We start from the raw sequence: 18832 nt of genomic DNA on the forward strand, positions 1-18832 counted from the left end.
AACTTTTACGCTGTGTTCTCAGTCTGTTTCCTAGTGCCGGTATGAACTTCCTGCAGTTTTCACTGTAAAACAGAGTTGGAGCTTGTACTTCCCCATATATATGTATGGAGTGGAGTTTGCACCTGAAAAGAAACTTTGTGTTCCCAACAAGCTAGTTGAAGGACGGCTTTCACACACACTTATCACTCAGAATTGAACATGTGGCGAGACGTTTGTTCATCTAGCACCAAGGGAATGGGTTGCTGGAGAAACTTTTACTCTGGTTTCTCAGTCTGTTTCCTAGTGCCGGTTTGAAGTTCCTGCAGTTTTCACTGTAAAACCGGGTTGGAGCTAGTACCTCCCCATATATATGTATTGATTGGGGTTTGCACCTGAAAAGGAACTTTGTGTTCCCAACTAGCTAGGTGAAGGACGGCATTCACACACAATTATCTCTCAGAACTGAGCATGTGGAGAGACGTTCGTTCATCTAGCACCAAGGGAACGGGTTGCAGGGGAAAACTTTACTCTAGTTTCTCAGTCTGTTTCCTAGTGCCGGTTTGAATTTCCTGCAGTTTTCACTGTAAAACCGAGTTGGAGCTAGTACCCCACCATATATATGTATGGAGTGGAGTTATCACCTGAAAAGAAACTTTGTGTTCCCAACAAGCTTGTTGAAACACGGCATTCACACACACTTATCTCTCAGAACTGAGCATGTGGAGAGAAGTTCGTTCCTCTAGCAACAATGGAACGGGTTGCAGGAGAAACTTTTACTCTGGTTTCTAAGTCTTTTTCCTAGTGCCGTATTGAAGTTCCTGCAGTTTTCACTGTAAAACCGAGTTGGAGCTTGTACCTCCCCATATATATGTATGGAGTGGAGTTTGCACCTGAAAACAAACTTTGTGTTCCCAACAAGCTAGGTGAAGGACGGCTTTCACACAAACTTATCTCTCAGAACTGAGCATGTGGAGAGACGTTCGTTCATCTAGCACCAAGGGAATGGGTTGCAGGAGAAACTTTTACTCTTGTTTCTCAGTCTGTTTCCTAGTGCCGGTTTGAAGTTCCTGCAGTTTTCACTGTAAAACCGAGTTGGTGCTAGTACCACCCCATATATATGTATGGAGTGGAATTTGAACCTGAAAAGAAACTTTGTGTTCCCTACAAGCTAGGTGAAGGACGGCTTTCACACACACTTATCTCTCAGAACTGAGCATGTGGAGAGACTTTCGTTCATCTAGCACCAGTGGAATGGGTTGCAGGAGGAACTTTTACTCTTTTTTCTCAGTCTGGTTCCTAGTGCCGGTTTGAAGTTCCTGCAGTTTTCACTGTAAAACAGAGTTGGAGCTAGTACCTCCCTAGATATATGTATGGAGTGGAGTTTGCACCTGAAATGAAACTTTGTGTTCCCAACAAGATAGGTGAAAGACGGCTTTCACACACACTTATCTCTCAGAACTGAGTATGTGGAGAGACGATCGTTCATCTAGCACCAACGAAACGGGTTGCAGTAGAAACTTTTACTCTGGTTTCTCAGACTGTTTCCTAGTATCGGATTGAAGTTCATGCAGTTTTCACTGTAAAACCGAGTTGGAACTTGTACCTCCCCATATATATGTATGGAGTGGAGTTTGCACCTGAAAACAAACTTTGTGTTCCATACAAGCTAGGTGAAGGACGGCTTTCAAACACACTTATCTCTCAGAACTGAGCATGTGGAGAGACTTTCGTTCATCTAGCACCAAGGGAATGGGTTGCAGGAGAAACTTTTACTCTGGTTTCTCATTCTGTTTTCTAGTGCCGGTTTGAAGTTCCTGCAGTTTTCACTGTAAAACCGAGTTGGTGCTAGTACCACCCCATATATATGTACGGAGTGGAATTTGCACCTGAAAAGAAACTTTGTGTTCCCAACAAGCTAGGTGAAGGACGGCTTTCACACACACTTATCTCACAGAACTGAGCATGTGGAGAGACGTTCGTTCATCTAGCACCAAGGAACGGGTTGCAGGAGAAACTTTTACTCTGGTTTCTCGGTCTGTTTCCAATTGCCGGTTTGAAGTTCCTGCAGTTTTCACTGTAAAACAGAGTTGGAGCTTGTACCTCCCCATATATATGTATGGAGTGGAGTTTGCACCTGAAAAGAAACTTTGTGTTCCCAACAAGCTAGGTGATGGACGGCTTTCACACACTCTTATCTCTCAGAACTGAGCATGTGGAGAGACGTTCGTTCATCTAGCACCAAGGGAACGGATTGCAGGAGAAACTTTTACTCTGGTTTCTCAGTCTGTTTCCTAGTGCCGGTTTGAAGTTAATGCTGTTTTCACTGTAAAACAGATTTGGTGCTTGTACCTCCTCATATATATGTATGGAGTGGAATTTGCACCTTAAAGGAAACTTTGTGTTCCCAACAAGCTAGAAGAAGGACGACTTTCACAAACACTTTTCTCTCAGAAATGAGCATGTGCAGAGACGTTCGTTCATCTAGCACCAAGGGACCGGGTTGCAGGGGAAACTTTTACTCTGGTTTCTCAGTCTGTTTCCTAGTGCCGGTTTGAAGTTCCTGCAGTTTTCACTGTAAAACCGAGTTGGAGCTTGTACCACCTCATATAAAAATATGGAGTGGAGTTTGCACCTGAAAATAATCTTTGTGTTCCCAACAAGCTAGGTGAAGTACGGCTTTAAAACCCACTTATCTCTCAGAACTGAGCATGTGTAGAGACGTTCGTTCATCTAACATCAAGTGAACGGGTTGCAGGAGAAACTTTTACTCTGGTTTCTCAGTCTGTTTCCTAATGCCGGTATGAAGTTCTTGCAGTTTTCACTGTAAAAACGAGTTGGAGATAGTACCTCCCTATATATATGTATGGAGTTGGGTTTGCACATGAAAAGAATCTTTTTTTTCCGAATAAGCTAGGTGAAGGATGGCTTTCACACACACTTATCTCTCAGAAGTGAGCATGTGGAGAGATGTTAGTTCATCTAGCACCAAGGGAACGGTTTGCAGGGGAAACTTTTACTCTGTTTTCTCAGCCTTTTTCCTAGTGCATTTTTGAAGTTCCTGCAGTTTTCACTGTAAAAAAGAGTTGGAGCTTGTACCTCCCCATATATATGTATGGAGTGGAGTTTGCACCTGAAAAGAAACTTTGTGTTCCCAACAAGCTAGTTGAAGTACGGCATTCACACACACTTATCTCTCAGAACTGAGCATGTGGAGAGACGTTCGTTCATCTAGCACCAAGGGAACGGGTTGCAGGAGAAATTTTTACTCTGGTTTCTCAGTCTGTTTCCTAGTGCCGGTGTGAAGTTCCTGCAGTTTTCACTGTAATACCGAGTTGGAGCTAGTACCTCCCCATATAAATGTATGGAGTGGAGTTTGCACCTGAAAAGTAACTTTGTGTTCCCAACAAGCTAGGTGAAGAATGGCTTTAAAACACACTTATCTCTCAGAAATGAGCATGTGGAGAGACGTTCGTTCATCTAGCACCAAGGGAACGGGTTGCAGGGGAAACTTTTACTCTGGTTTATCTGTCTGTTTCCTAGTGCAGGTTTGAAGTTCCTGCAGTTTTCACTGTAAACACGAGTTGGACCTAGTACCTCCACATATATATGTATGGAGTGGAGTTTGCACCTGAAATGAAACTTGGTGTTCCCAACAAGCTAGGTGAAGGACGGGTTTCACACACACATATCTCTCAGATCTGAGCATGTGGAGAGATGTTCGTTCATCTAGCACCAAGGGAACGGGTTGCAGGAGAAACTTTTACGCTGGGTTCTCAGTCTGTTTCCTAGTGCCGGTTTGAACTTCCTGCAGTTTTCACTGTAAAACAGAGTTGGAGCTAGTACGTCCCCATATATATGTATGGAGTGGAGTTTGCACCTGAAAATAAACTTTGTGTTCCCAACAAGGTAGGTGAAGGACGGCATTCACACACACTTATCTCTCAGAACTGAGCATGTGGAGAGACGATCGTTCATCTAGCACAAATGGAACGGGTTGCAGGGGAAAACTTTACTCTGGTTTCTCAGTCTGTTTCCTAGTGCCGGTTTGAATTTCCTGCAGTTTTCACTGTAAAACCGAGTTGGAGCTAGTACCCCACCATATATATGTATGGAGTGAAGTTATCACCTGAAAAGAAACTTTGTGTTCCCAACAAGCTTGTTGAAACACGGCATTCACACACACTTATCTCTCAGAACTGAGCATGTGGAGAGAAATTCGTTCCTCTAGCAACAAGGGAACGGGTTGCAGGAGTAACTTTTACTATGGTTTCTAAGTCTTTTTCCTAGTGCCGTATTGAAGTTCTTGCAGTTTTCACTGTAAAACCGAGTTGGAGCTTGTACCTCCCCATATATATGTATGGAGTGGAGTTTGCACCTGAAAAGAAACTTTGTGTTCCCAACAAGCTAGGTGAAGTACGGCTTTCACACAAACTTATCTCTCAGAACTGAGCATGTGGAGAGACGTTCGTTCATCTAGCACCAAGGGAACGGGTTGCAGGAGAAACTTTTACTCTTGTTTCTCAGTCTGTTTCCTAGTGCCGGTTTGAAGTTCCTGCAGTTTTCACTGTAAAACCGAGTTGGTGCTAGTACCACCCCATATATATGTATGGAGTGGAATTTGCACCTGAAAAGAAAGTTTGTGTTCCCTACAAGCTAGGTGAAGGACGGCTTTCACACACACTTATCTCTCAGAACAGAGCATGTGGAGAGACTTTCGTTCATCTAGCTCCAATGGAACGGGTTGCAGGAGAAACTTTTACTCTTTTTTCTCAGTCTGGTTCCTAGTCCCGGTTTGAAGTACCTGCAGTTTTCACTGTAAAACAGAGTTGGTGCTAGTACCTCCCCATATATATGTATGGAGTGGAGTTTGCACCTGAAATGAAACTTTGTGTACCCAACAAGCTAGGTGAAGAATGGCTTTAAAACACACTTATCTCTCAGAACTGAGCCTGTGGAGAGACTTTCGTTCATCTAGCACCAAGGGAACGGGTTGCAGGGGAAACTTTTACTCTGGTTTCTCTGTCTGTTTCCTAGTGCCGGTTTGAAGTTCCTGCAGTTTTCACTGTAAACCAGAGTTGGACCTAGTACCTCCTCATATAAATGTATGGAGTGGAGTTTGCACCTGAAAAGAAACTTTGTGTTCCCAACAAGATAGGTGAAAGACGGCTTTCACACACACTTATCTCTCAGAACTGAGCATGTGGAGAGACGATCGTTCATCTAGCACCAATGGAACGGGTTGCAGTAGAAACTTTTACTCTGGTTTCTCAGTCTGTTTCCTAGTGTCGGATTGAAGTTCATGCAGTTTTCACTGTAAAACCTAGTTGGAACTTGTACCTCCCCATATATATGTATGGAGTGGAGTTTGCACCTGAAAAGAAACTTTGTGTTCCATACAAGCTAGGTGAAGGACGGCTTTCAAACACACTTATCTCTCAGAACTGAGCATGTGGAGAGACTTTCGTTCATCTAGCACCAAGGGAATGGGTTGCAGGAGAAACTTTTACTCTGGTTTCTCAGTCTGTTTCCTAGTGCCGGTTTGAAGTTCCTACAGTTTTCACTGTAAAACCGAGTTGGAACTAGTACCTCCCCATATATATGTATTGAGTGGGGTTTGCACATGAAAAGGAACTTTGTGTTCCCAACTAGCTAGGTGAAGCACGGCATTCACACACAATTATCTCTTAGAACTGAGCATGTGGAGAGACGTTCGTTCATCTAGCACCAAGGGAACGGGTTTGGGAAACTTTTACTCTGGTTTCTCAGTCTGTTTCCAATTTCCGGTTTGAAGTTCCTGCAGTTTTCACTGTAAAACAGAGTTGGAGCTTGTACCTCCCCATATATATGTATGGAGTGGTGTTTGCACCTAAAAAGAAACTTTGTGTTCCCAACAAGCTAGGTGAAGCATGGCTTTCACACACTCTTATCTCTCAGAACTGTGCATGTGGAGAGACGTTCGTTATTCTAGCACCAAGGGAACGGGTTGCAGGGGAAACTTTTACTCTGGTTTCTCGGTCTGTTTCCTAGTGCCGCTTTGAAGTTCCTGCAGTTTTCACTGTAAAATCGAGTTGGAGCTTGTACCTCCCCATATATATATATGGTGTGGAGTTTGCACCTGAAAAGAAACTTTGTTTTCCCAACAAGCTAGGTGATGGACGGCTTTCACACACACTTATCTCTCAGAACTGAGCATGTGGAGAGACGTTCGTTCATCTAGCAGCAAGGGAACGGATTGCAGGAGAAACTTTTACTCCAGTTTCTCAGTCTGTTTCCTAGTGCCGGTGTGAAGTTCCTGCAGTTTTCACTGTAAAACCGAGTTGGAGCTAGTACCTCCCCATATAAATGTATGGATTGGAGTTTGCACCTGAAAAGAAACTTTGTGTTCCCAACAAGCTAGGTGAAGAATGGCTTTAAAACACACTTATCTCTCAGAAATGAGCATGTGGAGAGACGTTCGTTCATCTAGCACCAAGGGACCGGGTTGCAGGGGAAACTTTTACTCTGGTTTATCTGTCTGTTTCCTAGTGCATGTTTGAAGTTCCTGCAGTTTTCACTGTAAACACGAGTTGGACCTAGTACCTCCACATATATATGTATGGAGTGGAGTTTGCACCTGAAATGAAACTTGGTTTTCCCAAAAAGCTAGGTGAAGGACGGGTTTCACACACACTTATCTCTCAGAACTGAGCATGTGGAGAGATGTTCGTTCATCTAGCACCAAGGGAACGGGTTGCAGGAGAAACTTTTACTCTTTTTTCTCAGTCTGGTTCCTAGTCCCGGTTTGAAGTACCTGCAGTTTTCACTGTAAAACAGAGTTGGTGCTAGTACCTCCCCATATATATGTATGGAGTGGAGTTTGCACCTGAAATGAAACTTTGTGTACCCAACAAGCTAGGTGAAGAATGGCTTTAAAACACACTTATCTCTCAGAACTGAGCCTGTGGAGAGACTTTCGTTCATCTAGCACCAAGGGAACGGGTTGCAGGGGAAACTTTTACTCTGGTTTCTCTGTCTGTTTCCTAGTGCCGGTTTGAAGTTCCTGCAGTTTTCACTGTAAACCAGAGTTGGACCTAGTACCTCCTCATATAAATGTATGGAGTGGAGTTTGCACCTGAAAAGAAACTTTGTGTTCCCAACAAGATAGGTGAAAGACGGCTTTCACACACACTTATCTCTCAGAACTGAGCATGTGGAGAGACGATCGTTCATCTAGCACCAATGGAACGGGTTGCAGTAGAAACTTTTACTCTGGTTTCTCAGTCTGTTTCCTAGTGTCGGATTGAAGTTCATGCAGTTTTCACTGTAAAACCTAGTTGGAACTTGTACCTCCCCATATATATGTATGGAGTGGAGTTTGCACCTGAAAAGAAACTTTGTGTTCCATACAAGCTAGGTGAAGGACGGCTTTCAAACACACTTAACTCTCAGAACTGAGCATGTGGAGAGACTTTCGTTCATCTAGCACCAAGGGAATGGGTTGCAGGAGAAACTTTTACTCTGGTTTCTCAGTCTGTTTCCTAGTGCCGGTTTGAAGTTCCTACAGTTTTCACTGTAAAACCGAGTTGGAGCTAGTACCTCCCCATATATATGTATTGAGTGGGGTTTGCACCTGAAAAGGAACTTTGTGTTCCCAACTAGCTAGGTGAAGCACGGCATTCACACACAATTATCTCTTAGAACTGAGCATGTGGAGAGACGTTCGTTCATCTAGCACCAAGGGAACGGGTTTGGGAAACTTTTACTCTGGTTTCTCAGTCTGTTTCCAATTTCCGGTTTGAAGTTCCTGCAGTTTTCACTGTAAAACAGAGTTGGAGCTTGTACCTCCCCATATATATGTATGGAGTGGTGTTTGCACCTAAAAAGAAACTTTGTGTTCCCAACAAGCTAGGTGAAGCATGGCTTTCACACACTCTTATCTCTCAGAACTGTGCATGTGGAGAGACGTTCGTTATTCTAGCACCAAGGGAACGGGTTGCAGGGGAAACTTTTACTCTGGTTTCTCGGTCTGTTTCCTAGTGCCGCTTTGAAGTTCCTGCAGTTTTCACTGTAAAATCGAGTTGGAGCTTGTACCTCCCCATATATATATATGGTGTGGAGTTTGCACCTGAAAAGAAACTTTGTTTTCCCAACAAGCTAGGTGATGGACGGCTTTCACACACACTTATCTCTCAGAACTGAGCATGTGGAGAGACGTTCGTTCATCTAGCAGCAAGGGAACGGATTGCAGGAGAAACTTTTACTCCGGTTTCTCAGTCTGTTTCCTAGTGCCGGTGTGAAGTTCCTGCAGTTTTCACTGTAAAACCGAGTTGGAGCTAGTACCTCCCCATATAAATGTATGGATTGGAGTTTGCACCTGAAAAGAAACTTTGTGTTCCCAACAAGCTAGGTGAAGAATGGCTTTAAAACACACTTATCTCTCAGAAATGAGCATGTGGAGAGACGTTCGTTCATCTAGCACCAAGGGACCGGGTTGCAGGGGAAACTTTTACTCTGGTTTATCTGTCTGTTTCCTAGTGCATGTTTGAAGTTCCTGCAGTTTTCACTGTAAACACGAGTTGGACCTAGTACCTCCACATATATATGTATGGAGTGGAGTTTGCACCTGAAATGAAACTTGGTGTTCCCAACAAGCTAGGTGAAGGACGGGTTTCACACACACTTATCTCTCAGAACTGAGCATGTGGAGAGATGTTCGTTCATCTAGCACCAAGGGAACGGGTTGCAGGAGAAACTTTTATGCTGGGTTCTCAGTCTGTTTCCTAGTGCCGGTTTGAACTTCCTGCAGTTTTCACTGTAAAACAGAGTTGGAGCTAATACTTCCCCATATATATGTATGGAGTGGAGTTTGCACCTGAAAAGAAACATTGTGTTCCCAACAAGCTAGGTGAAGGACGGCTTTCACACACACTTATCTCTCAGAACTGAGCATGTGGAGAGACGTTTGTTCATCTAGCACCAAGGGAATGGGTTGCAGGAGAAACATTTACTCTGGTTTCTCAGTCTGTTTCCTAGTGCCGGTTTGAAGTTCCTGCAGTTTTCACTGTAAAACCGATTTGGAGCTAGTACCTCCCCATATATATGTATTGAGTGGGGTTTGCACCTGAAAAGGAACTTTGTGTTCCCAACTAGCTAGGTGAAGGACGGCATTCACACACACTTATCTCTCAGAACTGAGCATGTGGAGAGACGTTCGTTCATCTAGCACAAAGGGAACGGGTTGCAGGGGAAAACTTTACTCTGGTTTCTCAGTCTGTTTCCTAGTGTCGGATTGAAGTTCATGCAGTTTTCACTGTAAAACCGAGTTGGAACTTGTACCTCCCCATATATATGTATGGAGTGGAGTTTGCACCTGAAAAGGAACTTTGTGTTCCATACAAGCTAGGTGAAGGACGGCTTTCAAACACACTTATCTCTCAGAACTGAGCATGTGGAGAGACTTTCGTTCATCTAGCACCAAGGGAATGGGTTGCAGGAGAAACTTTTACTCTGGTTTCTCAGTCTGTTTCCTAGTGCCGGTTTGAAGTTCCTACAGTTTTCACTGTAAAACCGAGTTGGAGCTAGTACCTCCCCATATATATGTATTGAGTGGGGTTTGCACCTGAAAAGGAACTTTGTGTTCCCAACTAGCTAGGTGAAGCACGGCATTCACACACAATTATCTCTTAGAACTGAGCATGTGGAGAGACGTTCGTTCATCTAGCACCAAGGGAACGGGTTTGGGAAACTTTTACTCTGGTTTCTCAGTCTGTTTCCAATTTCCGGTTTGAAGTTCCTGCAGTTTTCACTGTAAAACAGAGTTGGAGCTTGTACCTCCCCATATATATGTATGGAGTGGTGTTTGCACCTAAAAAGAAACTTTGTGTTCCCAACAAGCTAGGTGAAGCATGGCTTTCACACACTCTTACCTCTCAGAACTGTGCATGTGGAGAGACGTTCGTTATTCTAGCACCAAGGGAACGGGTTGCAGGGGAAACTTTTACTCTGGTTTCTCGGTCTGTTTCCTAGTGCCGCTTTGAAGTTCCTGCAGTTTTCACTGTAAACCAGAGTTGGACATAGTACCTCCCCAAATATATGTATGGAGTGGAGTTTTCACCTGAAAATAAACTTTGTGTTCCCAACAAGCTAGGTGAAAGATGGCTTTCACACACACTTATCTCTCAGAACTGAGCATGTGGAGAGACGTTCGTTCATCTAGCACCAAGGGAACGGGTTGCAGGAGAAACTCTTACTCTGGTTTCTCAGTCTGTTTCCTAGTGCCGGAATGAAGTTCCTGCAGTTTTCACTGTAAAATCGAGTTGGAGCTTGTACCTCCCCATATATATATATGGAGTGGAGTTTGCACCTGAAAAGAAACTTTGTTTTCCCAACAAGCTAGGTGATGTACGGCTTTCACACACACTTATCTCTCAGAACTGAGCATGTGGAGAGACGTTCGTTCATCTAGCAGCAAGGGAACGGATTGCAGGAGAAACTTCTACTCTGGTTTCTCAGTCTGTTTCCTAGTGCCGGTGTGAAGTTCCTGCAGTTTTCACTGTAAAACCGAGTTGGAGCTAGTACCTCCCCATATAAATGTATGGAGTGGAGTTTGCACCTGAAAAGAAACTTTGTGTTCCCAACAAGCTAGGTGAAGAATGGCTTTAAAACACACTTATCTCTCAGAAATGAGCATGTGGAGAGACGTTTGTTCATCTAGCACCAAGGGACCGGGTTGCAGGGGAAACTTTTACTCTGGTTTATCTGTCTGTTTCCTAGTGCAGGTTTGAAGTTCCTGCAGTTTTCACTGTAAACACGATTTGGACCTTGTACCTCCACATATATATGTATGGAGTGGAGTTTGCACCTGAAATGAAACTTGGTGTTCCCAACAAGCTAGGTGAAGGACGGGTTTCACACACACTTATCTCTCAGAACTGAGCATGTGGAGAGATGTTCGTTCATCTAGCACCAAGGGAACGGGTTGCAGGAGAAACTTTTACGCTGGGTTCTCTGTCTGTTTCCTAGTGCCGGGTTGAACTTCCTGCAGTTTTCACTGTAAAACAGAGTTGGAGCTAGTACTTCCCCATATATATGTATGGAGTGGAGTTTGCACCTGAAAAGAAACTTTGTGTTCCCAACAAGCTAGGTGAAGGACGGCTTTCACACACACTTATCTCTCAGAACTGAGCATGTGGAGAGACGTTTGTTCATCTAGCACCAAGGGAATGGGTTGCAGGAGAAACTTTTACTCTGGTTTCTTAGTCTGTTTCCTAGTGCCGGTTTGAAGTTCCTGCAGTTTTCACTGTAAAACCGAGTTGGAGCTAGTACCTCCCCATATATATGTATTGAGTGGGGTTTGCACCTGAAAAGGAACTTTGTGTTCCCAACTAGCTAGGTGAAGGACGGCATTCACACACACTTATCTCTCAGAACTGAGCATGTGGAGAGACGTTCGTTCATCTAGCACAAAGGGAACGGTTTGCAGGGGAAAACTTTACTCTGGTTTCTCAGTCTGTTTCCTAGTGCCGGTTTGAATTTCCTGCAGTTTTCACTGTAAAACCGAGTTGGAACTAGTACCCCACCATATATATGTATGGAGTGGAGTTATCACCTGAAAAGAAACTTTGAGTTCCCAACAAACTTGTTGAAACACGGCATTCACACACAATTATCTCTCAGAACTGAGCATGTGGAGAGAAGTTCGTTCCTCTAGCAACAAGGGAACGGGTTGCAGGAGTAACTTTTACTCTGGTTTCTAAGTCTTTTTCCTAGTGCCGGATTAAAGTTCCTGCAGTTTTCACTGTAAAACCGAGTTGGAGCTTGTACCTCCTCATATATATGTATGGAGTGGAGTTTGCACCTGAAAAGAAACTTTGTGTTCCCAACAAGCTAGGTGAAGGACGGCTTTCACACAAACTTATCTCTCAGAACTGAGCATGTGGAGAGACGTTCGTTCATCTAGCACCAATGGAACGGGTTGCAGGAGAAACTTTTACTCTTTTTTCTCAGTCTGGTTCCTAGTCCCGGTTGGAAGTTCCTACAGTTTTCACTGTAAACAGAGTTGGAGCTAGTACCTCCCCATATATATGTATGGAGTGGAGTTTGCACCTGAAATGAAACTTTGTGTACCCAACAAGGTAGGTGAAGAATGGCTTTAAAACACACTTATCTCTCAGAACTGAGCCTGTGGAGAGACGTTCGTTCATATAGCACCAAGGGAACGGTTTGCAGGGGAAACTTTTACTCTGGTTTCTCTGTCTGTTTCCTAGTGCCGGTTTGAAATTCCTGCAGTTTTCACTGTAAACCAGAGTTGGACCTAGTTCCTCCCCATATAAATGTATGGAGTGGAGTTTGCACCTGAAAAGAAACTTTGTGTTCCCAACAAGATAGTTGAAAGACGGCTTTCACACACACTTATCTCTCAGAACTGAGCATGTGGAGAGACGATCGTTCATCTAGCACCAATGGATCGGGTTGCAGTAGAAACTTTTACTCTGGTTTCTCAGTTTGTTTCCTAGTGTCGGATTGAAGTTCATGCAGTTTTCACTGTAAAACCGAGTAGGAACATGTACCTCCCCATATATATGTATGGAGTGGAGTTTGCACCTGAAAAGAAACTTTGTGTTCCATACAAGCTAGGTGAAGGATGGCTTTCAAACACACTTATCTCTCAGAACTGAGCATGTGGAGAGACGTTCGTTCATCTAGCACCAAGGGAATGGGTTGCAGGAGAAACTTTTACTCTGGTTTCTCATTCTGTTTCCTAGTGCCGGTTTGAAGTTCCTGCAGTTTTCACTGTAAAACCGAGTTGGTGCTAGTAACACCCCATATATATGTATGGAGTGGAATTAGCACCTGAAAAGAAACTTTGTGTTCCCTACAAGCTAGGTGAAGGACGGTTTTCACACACACTTATCTCTCAGAACTGAGCATGTGGAGAGACTTTCGTTCATCTAGCACCAATGGAACGGGTTGCAGGAGAAACTTTTACTTTTTTTTCTCAGTCTGGTTCCTAGTCCCGGTTTGAAGTTTCTGCAGTTTTCACTGTAAAACAGAGTTGGAGCTAGTACCTCCCCATATATATGTATGGAGTGGAGTTTGCACCTGAAATGAAACTTTTGTACCCAACAAGCTATGTGAAGAATGGCTTTAAAACACACTTATCTCTCAGAACTGAGCCTGTGGAGAGACGTTCGTTCATCTAGCACCAAGGGAACGGGTTGCAGGGGAAACTTTTACTCTGGTTTCTCTGTCTGTTTCCTAGTGCCGGTTTGAAGTTCCTGCAGTTTTCACTGTAAACCAGAGTTGGACCTAGTACCTCCCCATATAAATGTATGGAGTGGAATTTGCACCTGAAAAGAAACTTTGTGTTCCCAACAAGATAGGTGAAAGACGGCTTTTACACACACTTATCTCTCAGAACTGAGCATGTGGAGAGACGATCGTTCATCTAGCACCAATGGAACGGGTTGCAGTAGAAACTTTTACTCTGGTTTCTCAGTCTGTTTCCTAGTGTCGGATTGAAGTTCATGCAGTTTTCACTGTAAAACCGAGTTGGAACTTGTACCTCCCCATATATATATATGGAGTGGAGTTTGCAACTGAAAAGAAACTTTGTGTTCCATACAAGCTAGGTGAAGGACGGCTTTCAAACACACTTATCTCTCAGAACTGAGCATGTGGAGAGACTTTCGTTCATCTAGCACCAAGGGAATTGGTTGCAGGAGAAACTTTTACTCTGGTTTCTCTGTCTGTTTCCTAGTGCCGGTTTGAAGTTCCTACAGTTTTCACTGTAAAACCGAGTTGGAGCTAGTACCTCCCCATATATGTATTGAGTGGGGTTTGCACCTGAAAAGGAACTTTGTGTTCCCAACTAGCTAGGTGAAGCACGGCATTCACACACAATTATCTCTTAGAACTGAGCATGTGGAGAGACGTTCGTTCATCTAGCACCAAGGGAACGGGTTTGGGAAACTTTTACTCTGGTTTCTCAGTCTGTTTCCAATTTCCGGTTTGAAGTTCCTGCAGTTTTCACTGTAAAACAGAGTTGGAGCTTGTACCTCCCCATATATATGTATGGAGTGGAGTTTGCACCTAAAAAGAAACTTTGTGTTCCCAACAAGCTAGGTGAAGCATGGCTTTCACACACTCTTATCTCTCAGAACTGTGCATGTGGAGAGACGTTCGTTCATCTAGCACAAAGGGAACGGGTTGCAGTTGAAAATTTTACTCTGGTTTCTCAGTCTGTTTCCTAGTGCCGGTTTGAATTTCCTGCAGTTTTCACTGTAAAACCGAGTTGGAGCTAGTACCCCACCATATATATGTATGGAGTGGAGTTATCACCTGAAAAGAAACTTTGTGTTCCCAACAAGCTTGTTGAAACACGGCATTCACACACACTTATCTCTCAGAACTGAGCATGTGGAGAGAAGTTCGTTCCTCTAGCAAAAAGGGAACGGGTTGCAGGAGTAACTTTTACTCTGGTTTCTAAGTCTTTTTCCTAGTGCCGGATTGAAGTTCCTGCAGTTTTCACTGTAAAACCGAGTTGGAGCTTGTACCTCCCCATATATATGTATGGAGTGGAGTTTGCACCTGAAAAGAAACTTTGTGTTCCCAACAAGCTAGGTGAAGGACGGCTTTCACACAAACTTATCTCTCAGAACTGAGCATGTGGAGAGACGTTCGTTCATCTAGCACCAAGGGAACGGGTTGCAGGAGAAACTTTTGCTCTGGTTTCTCAGTCTGTTTCCTAGTGCCGGTTTGAAGTTCCTGCAGTTTTCACTGTAAAACCGAGTTGGTGCTAGTACCACCCCATATATATGTATGGAGTGGAATTTGCACCTGAAAAGAAACTTTGTGTTCCCTACAAGCTAGGTGAAGGACGGCTTTCACACACACTTATCTCTCAGAACAGAGCATGTGGAGAGACTTTCGTTCATCTAGCACCAATGGAACGGGTTGCAGGAGAAACTTTTACTCTTTTTCTCAGTCTGGTTCCTAGTCCCGGTTTGAAGTTCCTACAGTTTTCACTGTAAAACAGAGTTGGAACTACTACCTCCCCATATATATGTATGGAGTGGAGTTTGCACCTGAAATGAAACTTTGTGTACCCAACAAGGTAGGTGAAGAATGGCTTTAAAACACACTTATCTCTCAGAACTGAGCCTGTGGAGAGACGTACGTTCATCTAGCACCAAGGGAACGGGTTGCAGGGGAAACTTTTACTCTGGTTTCTCTGTCTGTTTCCTAGTGCCGGTTTGAAGTTCCTGCAGTTTTCACTGTAAACCAGAGTTGGACCTAGTTCCTCCCCATATAAATGTATGGAGTGGAGTTTGCACCTGAAAAGAAACTTTGTGTTCCCAACAAGATAGTTGAAAGACGGCTTTCACACACACTTATCTCTCAGAACTGAGCATGTGGAGATACGATCGTTCATCTAGCACCAATGGAACGGGTTGCAGTAGAAACTTTTTCTCTGGTTTCTCAGTTTGTTTCCTAGTGTCGGATTGAAGTTCATGCAGTTTTCACTGTAAAACCGAGTAGGAACTTGTATCTCCCCATATATATGTATGGAGTGGAGTTTGCACCTGAAAAGAAACTTTGTGTTCCATACAAGCTAGGTGAAGGACGGCTTTCAAACACACTTATCTCTCAGAACTGAGCATGTGGAGAGACGTTCGTTCATCTAGCACCAAGGGAATGGGTTGCAGGAGAAACTTTTACTCTGGTTTCTCATTCTGTTTCCTAGTGCCGGTTTGAAGTTCCTGCAGTTTTCACTGTAAAACAGAGTTGGTGCTAGTAACACCCCTTATATATGTATGGATTGGAATTAGCACCTGAAAAGGAACTTTGTGTTCCCAACTAGCTAGGTGAAGGACGGCATTCACACACACTTATCTCTCAGAACTGAGCATGTGGAGAGACGTTCGTTCATCTAGCACAAAGGGAACGGTTTGCAGGGGAAAACTTTACTCTGGTTTCTCAGTCTGTTTCCTAGTGCCGGTTTGAATTTCCTGCAGTTTTCACTGTAAAACCGAGTTGGAACTAGTACCCCACCATATATATGTATGGAGTGGAGTTATCACCTGAAAAGAAACTTTGTGTTCCCAACAAGCTAGGTGAAGGACGGCTTTCACACAAACTTATCTCTCAGAACTGAGCATGTGGAGAGACGTTCGTTCATCTAGCACCAATGGAACGGGTTGCAGGAGAAACTTTTACTCTTTTTTCTCAGTCTGGTTCCTAGTCCCGGTTGGAAGTTCCTACAGTTTTCACTGTAAACAGAGTTGGAGCTAGTACCTCCCCATATATATGTATGGAGTGGAGTTTGCACCTGAAATGAAACTTTGTGTACCCAACAAGGTAGGTGAAGAATGGCTTTAAAACACACTTATCTCTCAGAACTGAGCCTGTGGAGAGACGTTCGTTCATATAGCACCAAGGGAACGGTTTGCAGGGGAAACTTTTACTCTGGTTTCTCTGTCTGTTTCCTAGTGCCGGTTTGAAATTCCTGCAGTTTTCACTGTAAACCAGAGTTGGACCTAGTTCCTCCCCATATAAATGTATGGAGTGGAGTTTGCACCTGAAAAGAAACTTTGTGTTCCCAACAAGATAGTTGAAAGACGGCTTTCACACACACTTATCTCTCAGAACTGAGCATGTGGAGAGACGATCGTTCATCTAGCACCAATGGATCGGGTTGCAGTAGAAACTTTTACTCTGGTTTCTCAGTTTGTTTCCTAGTGTCGGATTGAAGTTCATGCAGTTTTCACTGTAAAACCGAGTAGGAACATGTACCTCCCCATATATATGTATGGAGTGGAGTTTGCACCTGAAAAGAAACTTTGTGTTCCATACAAGCTAGGTGAAGGATGGCTTTCAAACACACTTATCTCTCAGAACTGAGCATGTGGAGAGACGTTCGTTCATCTAGCACCAAGGGAATGGGTTGCAGGAGAAACTTTTACTCTGGTTTCTCATTCTGTTTCCTAGTGCCGGTTTGAAGTTCCTGCAGTTTTCACTGTAAAACCGAGTTGGTGCTAGTAACACCCCATATATATGTATGGAGTGGAATTAGCACCTGAAAAGAAACTTTGTGTTCCCTACAACCTAGGTGAAGGACGGTTTTCACACACACTTATCTCTCAGAACTGAGCATGTGGAGAGACTTTCGTTCATCTAGCACCAATGGAACGGGTTGCAGGAGAAACTTTTACTTTTTTTTCTCAGTCTGGTTCCTAGTCCCGGTTTGAAGTTTCTGCAGTTTTCACTGTAAAACAGAGTTGGAGCTAGTACCTCCCCATATATATGTATGGAGTGGAGTTTGCACCTGAAATGAAACTTTTGTACCCAACAAGCTATGTGAAGAATGGCTTTAAAACACACTTATCTCTCAGAACTGAGCCTGTGGAGAGACGTTCGTTCATCTAGCACCAAGGGAACGGGTTGCAGGGGAAACTTTTACTCTGGTTTCTCTGTCTGTTTCCTAGTGCCGGTTTGAAGTTCCTGCAGTTTTCACTGTAAACCAGAGTTGGACCTAGTACCTCCCCATATAAATGTATGGAGTGGAATTTGCACCTGAAAAGAAACTTTGTGTTCCCAACAAGATAGGTGAAAGACGGCTTTCACACACACTTATCTCTCAGAACTGAGCATGTGGAGAGACGATCGTTCATCTAGCACCAATGGAACGGGTTGCAGTAGAAACTTTTACTCTGGTTTCTCAGTCTGTTTCCTAGTGTCGGATTGAAGTTCATGCAGTTTTCACTGTAAAACCGAGTTGGAACTTGTACCTCCCCATATATATATATGGAGTGGAGTTTGCAACTGAAAAGAAACTTTGTGTTCCATACAAGCTAGGTGAAGGACGGCTTTCAAACACACTTATCTCTCAGAACTGAGCATGTGGAGAGACTTTCGTTCATCTAGCACCAAGGGAATGGGTTGCAGGAGAAACTTTTACTCTGGTTTCTCTGTCTGTTTCCTAGTGCCGGTTTGAAGTTCCTACAGTTTTCACTGTAAAACCGAGTTGGAGCTAGTACCTCCCCATATATGTATTGAGTGGGGTTTGCACCTGAAAAGGAACTTTGTGTTCCCAACTAGCTAGGTGAAGCACGGCATTCACACACAATTATCTCTTAGAACTGAGCATGTGGAGAGACGTTCGTTCATCTAGCACCAAGGGAACGGGTTTGGGAAACTTTTACTCTGGTTTCTCAGTCTGTTTCCAATTTCCGGTTTGAAGTTCCTGCAGTTTTCACTGTAAAACAGAGTTGGAGCTTGTACCTCCCCATATATATGTATGGAGTGGAGTTTGCACCTAAAAAGAAAATTTGTGTTCCCAACAAGCTAGGTGAAGCATGGCTTTCACACACTCTTATCTCTCAGAACTGTGCATGTGGAGAGACGTTCGTTCATCTAGCACAAAGGGAACGGGTTGCAGGGGAAAATTTTACTCTGGTTTCTCAGTCTGTTTCCTAGTGCCGGTTTGAATTTCCTGCAGTTTTCACTGTAAAACCGAGTTGGAGCTAGTACCCCACCATATATATGTATGGAGTGGAGTTATCACCTGAAAAGAAACTTTGTGTTCCCAACAAGCTTGTTGAAACACGGCATTCACACACACTTATCTCTCAGAACTGAGCATGTGGAGAGAAGTTCGTTCCTCTAGCAACAAGGGAACGGGTTGCAGGAGTAACTTTTACTCTGGTTTCTAAGTCTTTTTCCTAGTGCCGGATTGAAGTTCCTGCAGTTTTCACTGTAAAACCGAGTTGGAGCTTGTACCTCCCCATATATATGTATGGAGTGGAGTTTGCACCTGAAAAGAAACTTTGTGTTCCCAACAAGCTAGGTGAAGGACGGCTTTCACACAAACTTA

Source organism: Camelus dromedarius, unplaced genomic scaffold, assembly GCF_036321535.1.
Source record: "Camelus dromedarius isolate mCamDro1 unplaced genomic scaffold, mCamDro1.pat HAP1_SCAFFOLD_180, whole genome shotgun sequence".
NCBI classification, from domain to species: Eukaryota; Metazoa; Chordata; class Mammalia; order Artiodactyla; family Camelidae; genus Camelus; species Camelus dromedarius.